The sequence below is a fragment of the Lynx rufus genome, unplaced genomic scaffold, assembly GCF_022079265.1.
Source record: "Lynx rufus isolate CCGP_SWC_20201006 ecotype Redwood Valley unplaced genomic scaffold, mLynRuf1.p SCAF_6, whole genome shotgun sequence".
Classification (NCBI taxonomy): domain Eukaryota; kingdom Metazoa; phylum Chordata; class Mammalia; order Carnivora; family Felidae; genus Lynx; species Lynx rufus.
The window spans coordinates 68,571,633-68,587,448 of NW_025814878.1; positions in this window are offsets into that span (position 1 = coordinate 68,571,633).

Below are 15,816 nucleotides of genomic sequence, written 5' to 3' on the forward strand. Positions count from 1 at the left end.
TAAACAGCCTGACCAACTACCTAGATTCTCAAACTTGCAACCTGGGAGTCAAACTTGATATGTATGTGTGTCCTCACTCCCTGCATCTTGTCCATTAACAAATCCTGTTTCTCGTAGTCCACAGTGCATCTCCTGTCTGTCCATTGCTCGCCTCTTTCCCAGCCCAGCTCTGGTCCAAGCAATCATTTCCCTACAGCAGCTTCCTTATTAATGTCTCAGCTTCCATGCTGGATTTTTCCCAATCTTTTAAAAATCATCTTTTAGGGGCGCCTGGGTGGCGCAGTCGGTTAAGCGTCCGACTTCAGCCAGGTCACGATCTCGCGGTCCGTGAGTTCGAGCCCCGCATCGGGCTCTGGGCTGATGGCTCAGAGCCTGGAGCCTGTTTCCGATTCTGTGTCTCCCTCTCTCTCTGCCCCTCCCCTGTTCATGCTGTGTCTCTCTCTGTCCCAAAAATAAAAAATAAATAAACGTTGAAAAAAAATTAAAAAAAATAAAATAAAAATCATCTTTTAAAAGCATAAATACAATTAGATCACTTCACTCTCACCTCAGAATCCTTCAGTAATTTCCCAGTGCACTTTCAAATAAAATCCAAACTTTTCCCCACAGTCTGTGGTCTGCATGACCTATACTCTCCCTACCTATCAGCTCATAATATCTTAGGCCTCCTCTCCCCCACTCATTATTCTCCAGTCACATGGATTTTTAAGTAATTATCCAAATTATCAAGCTCTTTTCCATCTCAGGGCCATGGAGTTTGCGCTGCCCGTAAAAGCACCTTCCACCCACCCATACACAGAAAGACCTTTCTCTGCCCACACTCCCTTTACAAGGAAGGCTTCTGTTCATCTGTCAGTCTGTGCTTCAGTGTTCCCTTCAGAGAAAATCTGTCCTTAACCTCCCTGTCTAATTGATTTCCCTAATTATAATCTGTCATCAAACCCTTTTCATTTCTTTCTTACCACTTACTAGAATGCATAATTATCTATGTGTTAGATAGTTTAATATCTTTCTTTCCCACAAGACTAAAAGTTCCAACAAGGCAAAGGCAACATCTGTTTTGTTTTCTACTCTAGTTTTGAATTTAGCACATAAGCAGTTCTCAGTAAATAGTTGTTGAATGGATGGATACATTAACCAGTTGTGAGTTGCTGTTACCTTTGAACAAATTAGGTATGTTTTCACTAGCTTTAAAACACAACGTGAATGAAGCAGGGTAACTAAAACTATAGAAAACATTAAAGAACATCAAGTGGACTCTGATTTCCTTAGCAGGTGGAGGATGAACAGAGGATGAGGGGTTCAGCCATGGTAAAGGAGAAAGATCAGTGCATTTGGATTCAGAAGACTGAAGGTCTGGACCAGATATAGGCAGTTGAACAATTCACTCCAGGCTCTGTGATAAGCTGAATAATGGCTCTCCAAAGATGTCCCTGTCCTAATCCCTGTAACCTGTGACTATGTTACCTTACATGGCAAAGGAGACTTGGTATATGTGATTAATTAAAGGACTTGGAAATAATCTTGGGTTACCCAGGTGGGTCCATTGTAATCACCAAGGTCCTTGTAATAGGAAAGAGGGAGGGTCAGAGTCAGAGACAAAGATGTGATAACAGAAACAGTAAAACAGGGCCATAAGCTAAGGATTGCAGGAAGCCTCTGGAAGCTGGAAAGGGCAAGAAAATGGACTTTCTCTTAGAGTTTTCAGAAGGAACATGGTTCTGCTAACCCATTTCAGATTTCTGAGGTCCACAACTACAACTGTAGGAGAATAAATTTGTATTGCTTTAAGCCAGTAGATTTGTGATAATTTAGTCTAGCAGCAATAGGAAATTAATATGAGCTCTGAGATTCATCTCTAAAATGTGTTTTATTTACTTACTTTTTTAGGCCTTTGTTGCTGTGGTTGATGTTTCTCCATTCTACAATATAAGTTGTATAATAGGTTCTTTTACTCCCAGGACCTAAAAAAAAGGCCTGGCACAGAGTGAGTTTTAAATAAATAAATATTCTTGATCAATGAGCAGATGAACAAAAATTCCTATCCAATAGGGTTGTTGTAAAGGCTAAGCATGCAACTGTGAATTATAGATTATTTGCAAGAGTAGAGAAGTCATTCTTCCCATTTTCCCCTTCACACTTTTATAACTCATTCAGCCTGTCTGCTGCCGTCCTATCTGGTCTCCTTTACTCCTCTCCTCATTTCTTCCTTTATTTGATGTCCTTTCACTCACCTCTTTCCTTAGGCCTTCCACCATTATTATTGTATTAATTATATTATATTATATTATATTATATTATATTATATATTATATTATATTTATTATATATCATATTATACACAGAAATCCTTCTTGGGGATCCAGGATGATTGGATGTTGCATGTTTGGCCTTCACAACAAGCCTATTGGGTAGGAATTTTTGTTCATCTGCTCACTGATCAGAGATGGCCACTTCTGATTTCAATATATGTCATACATGCAGCCCTGTGCCTTTGATTAAATTTAATGTGGATTCATGACGTATTTATTTAACTTAATTTGATTAGACCATCGTGTGTGACAGGAATCGTTGGTTCTAAAATTGCTCACATTGATCACAAAAATGCATCACAATGTAGTGACTTGGAGCACGTTTTCTTTTCAAGGAACAGTCATGTCACATGCAATTTTAATCAAGTTGGGCAAAGTAATTCCTCTAGGGACTGTTGCAGAGTGAGTTTGTGACAATCTTTCTTTCCCTTCTAGGCCTGCCGGATAACACTGTAATGTACCCTGGTTTAGTAGACACTGTCTGTGGGTATTTCTGAGTTGTAGATTTCAGCTGAAATCATGCAAACCGTGTTGGGGGTGGAGGGGGAATGGAGATGGAGATGTATTAAATGAAGGAATCTGACCAAAGAGTTTACCTTTTTAAACTTGTTGGTGGTGGTTTCAAATATTCAGTATTTGTTAGGTGAGATCATACAAACTTCCCACAGAAGATATTGATTGAGAGGGGTAGATGGTGTTCTTCTGCAATGCTGGTCCCTCACTTTTTTCCTCCTGAAGTGTGATGTGGAGGAGGGGTTGGTGAGGGTTGCTACAAGAGGAGGTTGATTGTGGTAGCCTTCATTAGGCAAAGACTTAGGCCTTCTCTGTGCGAAAATATCTCCTACTCACATTTCAAACAGACATTCATTTGGGTGTACAAACTCCTATTTTAATTATTTACTACTTAAATTTATGAAAATCTTTCATTCTTGAATATGGCAGCCTCACTGATGCATTAGTCCAAACAGGCTTGCTTAGTGTGTGCATGTGTATACTTATATCTACAGAGAAAATTACATAGTTAGGATGAGGGTGTTCTTTAAACAATTAAAAGGTAAATATTTTTTGGGTGGTTAATCTTATTACATTTGTATCTTTATTCACTTCAATTATATAATCAGAACAACACTTATCTAAATCAATACACAAGGCATTATTTTAAAGTTTTCTATATTGGGTTGCCTGGGTGGCTCAGTCGGTTGAGCGTCCGAGTTTGGCTCAGGCCATGATCTCACATTTGTGGGTTTGAGCCCCACATCGGGCTCTTCTGGAGCCTGCTTTGGATTCTGTGTCACCGTCTCTCTGCCCCTCCCCTGTTCATGCTCTGTCTCTCTCTGACCCTCAAAAAAATAAAATAAAACATTAACAAAATTTTAAAAAATAAAGTTTTCTGTAATTATCATTGACACAGCAGTCATTCATGTCTTCATTCAGCAAACTTTCATTGAGCCTCCAATATATACCAAACTCTGGCTGCTGGAATTGTAATCATGAAAAAGAAATCTCCCTTCCCTTCTACAGTTCATAGAGCAGTAGAAGGAGGAACATAAAACAGGCATATTGCACAAAATTGTGCCAAGTGTTACAGTTGGAAAAAATGGAAATAAAATAGTCCAGGTGGAACTAAAATACTAAAGAAGGCTGAAAATAAAACTTCTGAAAATTATCCTAAACTATTACTATTTCATTTTTACTTATGTGATCTAGAAAAATACATCATTAAAGTAATTATTTATTTTCATGTTTTATTTATTTTTGAGAGAGACAGAGTGTGAGCAGGAGAGGAGCAGAGAGAGAGGGGAATCACAGAATTCGAAGCAGGCTCCAGGCTCTGAGCTGTCAGCACAGAGCCCAACGCAGGGTTCGAAGTCAGAACCTTGAGATCATGACCTGAGCTGAAGTCACATGCTCAACCGACTGAGCCACCTAGGTGCCCCTAAAGTAATTCTTAATTCTCCTATTCTTCTGATGCCTCATGACTATCAAAGAATAATTTGCCCATACATTTAGTCTCCTTACACATAGTATCCCATGTCAGTGTTGTGCAAGATGGCTGGAAAAACTGGGATTGATTTGGAAGCCTCTTTAGGCTCTAACAGAGAAGAAGTACTGAACACTGACCAGGCACAGGGACTCCTGTGGCATCTACATCATCTCTATGCTGACAATCTGCCCTCTGCTTAGTGTCAGTGTCCATTTCCACTTTTCTGCCTCCACACTGTTAGCACGACCTCAGCTTGGTAACTTAATTTGACTCCACTCTTGTGACTGCTGCATAACATTTTGAATGTGAATAACAACCCATGGCCATTAAAAGATTGTTTTGGATTTTGTTTGTTTGTTTTTAGATGAAGGGGTGAGGGCTCAAGTTCTTGCTACTGACATTCAAGAAGTGTCCAAGTGGAAAAAATTGCTACATATTTCATCACCATGAGATGATTAAGCCTGCTTTTGCTGTACTATATAAATCTAAATAATGCTTGTATCCCTTCTATCATTAGCTTTTAAAAATCATTAAGTTTACAGTTAAATTTATCTTCATGTTCTGAGAGAACAGTTCATTGATCTAGAAATTAAGCTATGTAATTACCTTAATGGGTAATTTTTGTTACTAACTTTGTGCGGGGATCTTCTATCATTTGTAGACATGAAAAGCTTTATCTTCCTCCTGAATTACATTTGCATCCATTGTTAAAATTGGAATCAACTGGGTCCTGATTATATACATAGGGCCTTAAGATTGTAAGATTTTAGACACACGTTTTAAATTAGACTAGTATTGGGGCGCCTGGGTGGCTCAGTCAGTTGGGCATCCGACTTCGGCCGGGTCATGATCTCGCAGTCCGTGAGCTCAAGCCCGGCATCGGGCTCTGTGCTGACAGCTCAGAGCCTGGAGCCCATTTCAGATTCTGTGTCTCCCTCTCTCTCTGACCCTCCCCCGTTCATGCTCTGTCTCTGTCTCAAAAATAAATTAAAAAAAAAAAGTAAAAATAAATAAATAAATAAGGCTAGTACTGTAGACTGAATATGTGTCCCCCCTAAAATTCATAAGATGAAATGCTAACCCCTGAGGCTATGGTCTTAGGAAGTGAGGCCTTTGGAAGATGATTAGGCCATGAGAGTGGAGCTCTTACAAAAGGGATTAGTGCTCTCATAAAAGAGGCCCCAGGGTGATCCTCACTTCCTCTGCCACGTGAGGTTACAGTGAAAAGATGGCCTTCTATGAACCAGAAGTGGGCTGTCACCAAACACCAGATCTACTCATGCTGTGGCTTGGACTTCCCAACCTCCAGAACTTTGAGAAATAAATGTTTAGAAGCCACCTAGTCTATGTTATTTGATTATAACAAACTACATAGACTAAGATAGGTGTCTACTGCCAGATTTCATTACTCTAGAACTCCCTAGGAGGAGAACCATAACACAGACTCATACAATGGTGGAGCAAATCTATGCCCTTTTTGGCAACTATTTTCTCTTTGATAGAGAATAGACAAATTCTGGCTTGCTGCTGAATACCTGACTTTGATAAAGCAAATAGATTTGAACCTGAACTGCCTTATCACAAACTGTATGTTATTTCTGACCCATAATTCACAAAGTTGGGCATGCTTAGGAGCACCCCTCATAAAGTAGAAGTAATATATACATGGCAGGTCTTGATCAGTACCAAAGGTATCTTAAACTTAAGTGATAGGAACTTGAAAAAGAAAAAAAGATGAAAGAGAAGGAGAAGGAGAGAAAGAAGAAAAAACCCCTTATCTGTCTTGAAGATAAGGTAAGGTTTTTGTTATGGTTTTGATTTCTTGTGTCTCTGCCAAGACTGATAAGGAGAAAGCTGCCAATGTAAGGAAGTGACTATGCAAATGGCCAGTGGGTCTCTTTGCAAGCATTTTAGCCAAGAAATTTGGTGCTTGAAGGCAACAACAGTGAAGGTTTTAATGCCCAGGCTCTATGTCATGATGTTGAGCTATGTGAGAAGACAGCAATGGGGTTTCTACCAGAACATTTCTGTTTCATGGTTGAGCATTACTCTCAGCTATTCTTTTTTCTGGTCACATAGCTATGAAACCATTTCCCTGGCCCTTAAGGAAATACTTTAAGCTATCTACACTTTTTAATAAATCCTTTCCCATTTAAACTAGCTGGGTCCTGTTATCTGCAGGTAAGAGACCTGGCTGATGCACTATTCTGAGACACTATCTCTACCAGTAACCCAATGACTCACATATTATTACTACTATAGGAAAGTTCAAGTACAACAGAATCAACGGTGTACTTCCTGGGTTTTGGTTAAGGAAAATTCCACTCACATCTATTATGGTAGCATGATTGGAAGAAAAGGTAGTGACATACTATTCAGCACAATTGAGAGAGTCAACTACTTGAGAAAAGAGACCATGTCTTATTCGTCCTTTTCTTGCAGCCTCGCAACACCAAATATTGCCCTGCACTGAACCTGAAAGCAGAACCAGTCTGGGAAAGAAGATAGGACAGTTCAGTGTTTATTTTAAAACCAGTGGATTCAGGGAATTCACACTCTGCCTTTAGAAATTATATCTATTGTAATTCATAATACATCAAATACCCTCTTTTTTGGTTCAAGTGTTTGATCTGTAGAGGTGAAATAACACCTGGTTATCTTTTTTTTTTCAAGTTTACTTATTTGGAGAGAGAGAGTGAGTGCAAGTGGGGGAGGGGAAAAGAGAGGAGAGAGAAAGAATCCCAAGCAGGCTTCCCGCTCTTAGCACAGAGAGGGGCTCGAACTCAGGAAACTGCGAAATCATGACCTAAGCCCAAACCAAGAGCCAGACACTTAACCAACTGATCCACCTAGGCATCCCAACATCTGGTTATCCCTTGATGGTGCCATAAGAAAGCATAATGGTCATGAATAAAAATTCCAGGAATTTACTCCGTGACAGGTAGTTTTCCAGATGTTTTATTTTCATTAGTTTGTTTAATCTCACAACTACCTTATAACTTATATACACTTATGTTCATTTTACAGATGAGAAAACTTAGATGAGTCCAGGTCATATGTGTAAGATTCTAAAATCTGAATCCAGACAATCTGCTCCAGAATCTACATTTTTCATCACTCTGCTTTACTATAAGTACAATAAATTATTATATAATGTACTAGAGATTGAAGAAACAGAGAAATGCATTGAGAGTAACATGGAAAATATAGCTTCTGATGGATAGAAGCTTTGAAACTGGCATCAAATAATTTTGAGAAGTACTATTTTTCCTTTAGACCCTATGTATAATTAGTAAATCTAAGATTTATTGATTACCAGTAATAGATACATTTTCATCTCTATATTAGAAGCTTGAGGTTGGATGTATGGGTCATATTAATATTAGATGTGAATGTAATCCTTTTTTTAAAAGAGTTTACACTTAGATGGGAAAACAAAATATATATGTCCAGGACAATAGCAAGCTCCTAAAGGAAAGCAATCATTTTTTTTTTCTTAAAATCTCCATATTCTTAGTCCATAATATCTGGAACTGAATAGATAACAATGTTTGCCAACTAGATAAACATCAGTAACATTGTAATAAAATGCTATAAAAATGTGTAAGTTTAAGAATTTAATAACACCTAGAGTAACCAAGATTTCAGAAAGAAAGGGGAACTTGAACCTTAAAGGCTGGCTGAGATTTGGATAAGGAGGAGAGGGTGGGGTGTCTTAGGTGTGGAAACAAAAGAAGTAAGCCTGTGGAGGTGGAATGAGTAACATAATCCTGTACAGCAGCTGTTGGGGTGTCCTGCTGACAGCCATTCATTTGTTTGAAGGCTAGGTGGGCAGCTGGATATCTGGAAGACAATATATTAGGTTATTCCGATGGGCACATTGTTTTTTAAAAGTTCTCTGGAAAAAAATCGAGCCCATTTGAAGCAGTAACTTTTAAGCTTCATTAACTTTTAATGGTCAGTTTTAGACATTATCTGTGAAAGTGTGAGAATTCTGTGAAGAATTACTGTTAATGCACTGTCAGGAGGAGTACTATTTACTGTATTGTTTTTTATTTTATGAAGAGAGAAAGAATATCTGGAATATGCTAATAAAGCCCATAATTGCCCTGTGGTTATTTCCCCCCCAAAGCTATGATGCTTCCAGAGAAATAAATTACTTCAGGAATCTTGATGATTGAACAGCAAGAGAAAATGTCCATGGTAGCAGACTGATTTTGATGCCTGACTACACAAATATGGATCAGTTACATCAGTCACCACTGAAACAGTGGACTAATTTCAGAACTAATTATGATTTGTCTTCTCAAAACTTTCTCTTCAAATAACCTCGTTAATTGACCATACTATTTCATTGCTGTGTCAGTCTAATCCACTAACAAATATTTGTGTTTCCTTTGCAGGACTGAAAATATAGTTTTAAATTAAATTTTGGGGTGATTGTGGCTGAGTTTAAGATGAAAATTACCGAGTGACGGAAATCCCACCCCCACCCTCCTTGATGCAGTCACTGGTCTTGCAGAAGATCCTTTCCTTTTCCCAGGAGCCACCTGCATACATGTCTCTGTGAAGCTGGCCTGTGTGTTGTCCTTTCTCCCCTTTCTTTCTGCTTCCCTCCCTGTCTGCCATGGTGCTATGTTGGCTGAGGTTGTTTAAGGCATCTATGATATTGGGATGGAATGAGGAAGAAGAATTCTGAGTCCCTGTGGGTTTCTGCATTACTCTAGTACTTTTACTCTAAGGATACCTCCAGCATTATGCTATTTCCCTTTCTCCAAATTTTAAAACCAGTAAGCCATTTCCTGGGAATCTACCTATCCTCACCCCACCAAATTTTAACCAGTTCCCTTGATGATATGTTGAACAAAGGTATATATTTTCAAAATGAACTGACATTTTGGGGGTGTTTCCTGCCACCATAAACAAGGTATTGTCCAAATTAGGAACAAAATACCTTTTGGTAAAATAAGGCATTTTCAGAATATGGAACTGTGTCTGCATATATGTGAAAACAGACTGTTACTATTTTAACAATTACTTTATCTCTATAATAACACTTGGATAGGTATTGATAGGATAGGTATTATCACAGGTAAATAGGATGCATTGAAAGTTCTACTTATTACAAAGGAACTAAATGAAATTAGTAATCCATAAAATAAAAAACGTGTTCATTACATTGAGCTTGACATGAGGAAAAATGATCAGTTAGTAAGCATCTCTATTAATGATAAGTCAAGTGAAAGTTATGGTAAATTAAAGTAGGTTGATCTTAGATTATATATCGGAAACAATTTTTCAACAGTGCGTGTTGTTATGCTTGATATGACCTATGGAATATCTTCAAAAGAAAGACACATATTTGCTTGTTTAATTATAATCTTCCATGAAGATTCATTGATTTATACCCTGTCTTATTACACACGCACACACACACACACACACACACAATTGTGGCAGTTTTTAAGAAAATATATAATGGAACAAGATATAAAAAGTGAAAACTCAAAATCAAGGCAAAAATATTATATATTATTGCTCCTATATATACTAAGAATCTTTTTACTAAATTGAAATTTGGTGCAAAGCAGTCTACTTATACTGAGGATCACTATGAACAAAAAACTAGGTCTAGGGGCACCTGGGTGGCTCAGTCAGTTGAGAGTCGGACTTTGGCTCATGTCACAATCTCGTGGTTCATGAGTTCAAGCCGCATGTTGGGATCTGTGCTGACAGCTCAGAGCCTGGAGCCTGCTTTGGATTCTGTGTCTCCCTCTCTCTCTGCCCCTCCCCCGCTTGTACTCTGTCTCTGTCTCTTTCTCTCTTTCTCAAAAATAAATAAACACTAAAAAATTTCAGAAACCAGCTCTATAAAACTCATTACTGGATCAATTTTTTCATGTTAATTTATTTTTGAGAGAGCACAAGCAGGGGAGGGGCACATAGAGGTGGACAGAGGATCTGAAGTGGGCTCTGCACTGACAGGAGGGAGCCTGACGAGGGGCTCGAACTTACAATATATGAGATCATGACCTGAGTTGGATGCTCAACCAGCTGAGCTACCCAGGTCCCCTGGATCAAATTTAAGAATAGCATCAAGATTGTGGTTTCCTATAAATGTAGTTACTTGGCAAGGATGGGAGATCTGACAGGCAAGGATTAGTATGTTTGATATTCTCATAAAACAATGTATTTTAAGTTAAACATACACATCACATTTTATATCTATAACAAATATGTTTGTAACAAAATAACAAACCCCATTTGGCTTCTGTTCCTTGTGTTGCTATGGCAGCAAGATGCCAGTGGTCCTGAGACCACCAGCTGACTCCAAACTACCTCACAGCATATTCAACATCCTGTCACGCAAACTGCAACTGCAACTGAGCCTAGCTAGATGTCATTCATTGGAAAGTAACTGAAGACTACAAAGGGCTGACAAAATGAATGAGAAGCTGGAGAACCAGGACCTAGATGTTGGGCCAGATCACAGGAGCTCCAGGGAGCTGGGCATCTGAAAGGACAGTAGTGGTCAGCAGCAATCTGGTCTGGCTCTTCCACTGTCTTTGTGATTAATGTGGTGTCCCCTTCTTCTCTGTGTCACTTGCTTAAGATTTAGAGTCCTGGAAGGAATCAACTGACTCTCCAGATTAGACCATGAGCTCACTCAGATTTGCTCTTTCTCTTGAAGTAAATGGCAACTTATTTGGCTCAGCCGAAAAGCCTTAAAGTCATCCTTGACACCTCCCCCTCTCTCACCTCACCAGTGAACCAGCAGATCCTGTAAACTCTATTTTCAATATCTATCCTGAAATCAACCACTGCTCAATAGTTGGGACAGGCAAGATTCTACCCATGCACTTATCATCTACCCCATTTATAGCATGATTCCTGCCATCTTGGCCAGTTGGATTATTAATCCATTAAAAAAAGCCCTGAGGTAAGTGAAGAAACAGGTTGAGCAACTTATTCAGGGTGTGTTACCTCCTTTGCAGTGGGAACTTTTATGTTTCAGGATTCACATGGGACACAACTATGCTTCTGGGGCCATTTCACAAGGGCCATCTTCTGTCCTTTGCCAAACCTTCATGTAACTAATTCTCCAATCTTATTTCTCTGACCATGGAGCCAAATTATTAGCCATGACAGAGAGATGGGCTTAATAAGACCAACTCTTGTTCCAGAAAAAGTAGATAATGGACATGTTCTCCTTGTAGTTCCTTCTTTCCACTGTCTCTGGGGATTACTTCTGAGACAGATGTAATAGCACAATAGTCCACTTCCCACTGGGGTAGAGTCATTCATAGAGCTGACTTGAAGATTTTCCACTTTAATCAACTTCTCCTAGAAAATTCTCTGTGAGGCTAAAACAGTAGCAGAAGTTTGTCAGAAGTAGGGGCATTGGGAGATGATGTTAAGCCTTGAAGGATAATTTTTGAATGCTTCAACACCTATCCAATTCTATGGCTAAATGGATTTGGTAGTATCCAATTTATGTTGGGTAAGTCACATGCTCAGGTTCTGTGGCTACCAGGGTCCAGGGGCAATACAGGAGCTATTTCTTGAAAGGAGAATAATTAGCTTGCTAAAAATAGGATGGTTTTGTTCTAAAACTCTAGAGTTCTCTACTGAGATGTTCTTTTTGGGCCTGCCACATGATTCATGCCACATTCCTAACTGCCAGACATTGAAATATGAGTTGATCTGCTAAGTCATATTGTCTAAATAGGAAGGGCTGCTGAGGACAACCTGCGTTGCTCCTTAGACCGTAAGAGAATTGCCAGAATTTGCTTATAATTAAAGATCTGGAGATAATGCAGGGTATGGTGATGATGACTGAGAGGAAATGGCTTCCTTTGAAAAGCCCCTCTGTCCTAGGTAAGGGAATTATAAACTCTTCAATCAAAACAGAAACAGTCTCATTGGATAAATGAGTGAATTACTTGGAAAAGAAGTAAAATTGATATAGTAGGTTCAGGGTATTTAGAAATTTATCAGAAGATACTATCTCCTGGAATCTATCCAGGCCCACTCATGAGGACTTACACTTGACTGTAAGAGAAAATAAGAACATTTTGACGTAAAATTAGAATTTTTAAGACCATGAAATTATAAGTTTAACTTCAGTGGTTTTCTTGTTAAGATTTTGAAAATATTTTTCTTTAACAAAAAGTTTTATACCTTAGCTATGGTAGTGGAACACACAAATCTATATATATAATAAAACTGCAAAGAACTAAATACATACACACATACACACACACACACACACACACACACACACACAAATAAATACAAGTAAAACTGAGGAAATCTGAATAAGATAGGCAGGTTATATCAATGTCAATATCCTGAATATGACACTGTACTATAGTTGTTTAAGATGTTATCATTGAATTAAAGGGGGTAAAGGGCACATGGGATCTCTCTGTATTATTTCTTTATTTCTTTATGTTTATTTATTTATTTTGAGAGAGAGAGAGAGAGAGAGAGAGAGAGAGAGAGAGAGAGAGAGAGAGAGAGAATCCCAAGCAGGCTCCATACTGTCAGCGAGGAATCTGATGCTGGGCTTGAACTCAAAAACCATGAGCTGAAATCAAGAGTCAGACACATAACTGACTGAGCCACCCAGGCCCCCAATCTCTCTAAATTATCTCTTACCAGTGCATGTGAATCTATATTTACCTCAGCAACAATTTGAATGAAAAATGCTATCATATTAAAATCTTCCATTGTCATTCAACACCCACTCTCAGCATAATCTGTATGTCATCAGCTCTTAAATTTAGGTCTAGTTGGGTTTTTCTTCTAAAATTTTTTTAAATGTTTATTTATTTATTTATTTTATTATTTATTTATTTATTTATTTATTTATTTATCTATTTTTATTTATTTTTTCCAATTATGAAATTTACTGTCAAATTGGTTTCCATACAATACCCAGTGCTCATCCCAAAAGGTGCCCTCCTCAATACCCATCACCCACCCTCCCCTCCCTCCCACCCCCCATCAACCCTCAGTTTGTTCTCAGGTTTTTTTTTTTGTTTTTTTTTTTTTTCAACGTTTATTTATTTTTGGGACAGAGAGAGGCAGAGCATGAACGGGGGAGGGGCAGAGAGAGAGGGAGACACAGAATCGGAAACAAGCTCCAGGCTCTGAGCCATCAGCCCAGAGCCTGACGCGGGGCTCGAACTCACGGACCGCGAGATCGTGACCTGGCTGAAGTCGGACGCTTAACCGACTGCGCCACCCAGGCGCCCCTGTTCTCAGTTTTTAAGAGTCTCTTATGCTTTGGCTGTCTCCCACTCTAACCTCTTTTTTTTTTTCCTTCCCCTCCCCCATGGGTTTCTGTTAAGTTTCTCAGGATCCACATAAGAGTGAAAACATATGGTATCTGTCTTTCTCTGTATGGCTTATTTCACTTAGCATCACACTCTCCAGTTCCATCCACGTTGCTACAAAGGGCCATATTTCGTTCTTTCTCATTGCCATGTAGTACTCCATTGTGTATATAAACCACAATTTCTTTATCCATTCATCAGTTGATGGACATTTAGGCTCTTTCCACAATTTGGCTATTGTTGAGAGTGCTGCTATAAACATTGGGGTACAAGTGCCCCTATGCATCAGTACTCCTATATCCCTTGGATAAATTCCTAGCAGTGCTATTGCTGGGTCATAGGGTAGGTCTATTTTTAATTTTCTGAGGAAACCCACACTGTTTTCCAGAGTGGCTGCATCAGTTTACATTCCCAGCAACAGTGCAAGAGGGTTCCCGTTTCTCCACATCCTCTCCAGCATCTATAGTCTCCTGATTTGTTCATTTTGGCCACTCTGACTGGCATGAGGTAGTATCTCAGTGTGGTTTTGATTTGTATTTCCCTGATGAAGAGTGACGTTGAGCATCTTTTCATGTGCCTGTTGGCCATCCGGATGTCTTCTTTAGAGAAGTGTCTATTCATGTTTTCTGCCCATTTCTTCACTGGGGTATTTGTTTTTCGGGTGTGGAGTTTGGTGAGCTCTTTATAGATTTTGGATACTAGCCCTTTGTCCAATATGTCATTTGCAAATATCTTTTCCCATTCCATTGGTTGCCTTTTAGTTTTGTTGGTTGTTTCCTTTGCTGTGCAGAAGCTTTTTATCTTCATAAGGTCCCAGTAGTTCATTTTTGCTTTTAATTCCCTTGCCTTTGGGGATGTGTCGAGTAAGAGATTGCTACGGCTGAGGTCAGAGAGGTCTTTTCCTGCTTTGTCCTCTAGGGTTTTGATGGTTTCCTGTCTCACATTCAGGTCCTTTATCCATTTTGAGTTTACTTTTGTGAATGGTGTGAGAAAGTGGTCTACTTTCAACCTTCTGCATGTTGCTGTCCAGTTCTCCCAGCACCATTTGTTAAAGAGGCTGTCTTTTTTCCATTGGATGTGCTTTCCTGCTTTGTCAAAGATGAGTTGGCCATACGTTTGTGGGTCTAGTTCTGGGGTTTCTATTCTATTCCATTGGTCTATGTGTCTGTTTTGGGGCCAATACCATGCTGTCTTGATGATGACAGCTTTGTAGTAGAGGCTAAAGTCTGGGATTGTGATGCCTCCTGCTTTGGTCTACTTCTTCAAAATTACTTTGGCTATTCGGGGCCTTTTGTGTTTCCATATGAATTTAAGGATTGCCTGTTCTAGCTTCGAGAAGAATGCTGGTGCAATTTTGATTGGGATTGCATTGAATGTGTAGATAGCTTTGGGTAGTATTGACATTTTGACAATATTTATTCTTCCAATCCATGAGCAGGATATGTCTTTCCATTTCTTTATATCTTCTTCAATTTCCTTCATAAGCTTTCTATAGTTTTCAGCATAGAGATCTTTTACATCTTTGGTTAGATTTATTCCTAGGTATTTTATGCTTCTTGGAGCAATTGTGAATGGGATCAGTCTCTTTATTTGTCTTTCTGTTGCTTCATTGTTAGTGTATAAGAATGCAACTGATTTCTGTACATTGATTTTGTATCCTGCGACTTTGCTGAATTCATGTATCAGTTCTAGCAGACTTTTGGTGGAGTCTATCGGATTTTCCATGTATAATATCATGTCATCTGCAAAAAGTGAAAGCTTGACTTCATCTTTGCCAATTTGGATGCCTTTGATTTCCTTTTGTTGTCTGATTGCTGATGCTAGAACTTCCAACACTATGTTAAACAACAGCAGTGAGAGTGGGCATCCCTGTCGTGTTCCTGATCTCAGGGAAAAAGCTCTCAGTTTTTCCCCATTGAGGATGATGTTAGCTGTGGGCTTTTCATAAATGGCTTTTATGACGTTTAAGTATGTTCCTTCTATCCTGACTTTCTCAAGGGTTTTTATTAAGAAAGGGTGCTGGATTTTGTCAAAGGCCTTTTCTGCATCGATTGACAGGATCATATGGTTCTTCTCTTTTCTTTTATTAATGTGATGTATCACGTTGATTGATTTGGGAAAGTTGAACCAGCCCTGCATCCCAGGAATGAATCCCACTTGATCATGGTGAATAATTCTT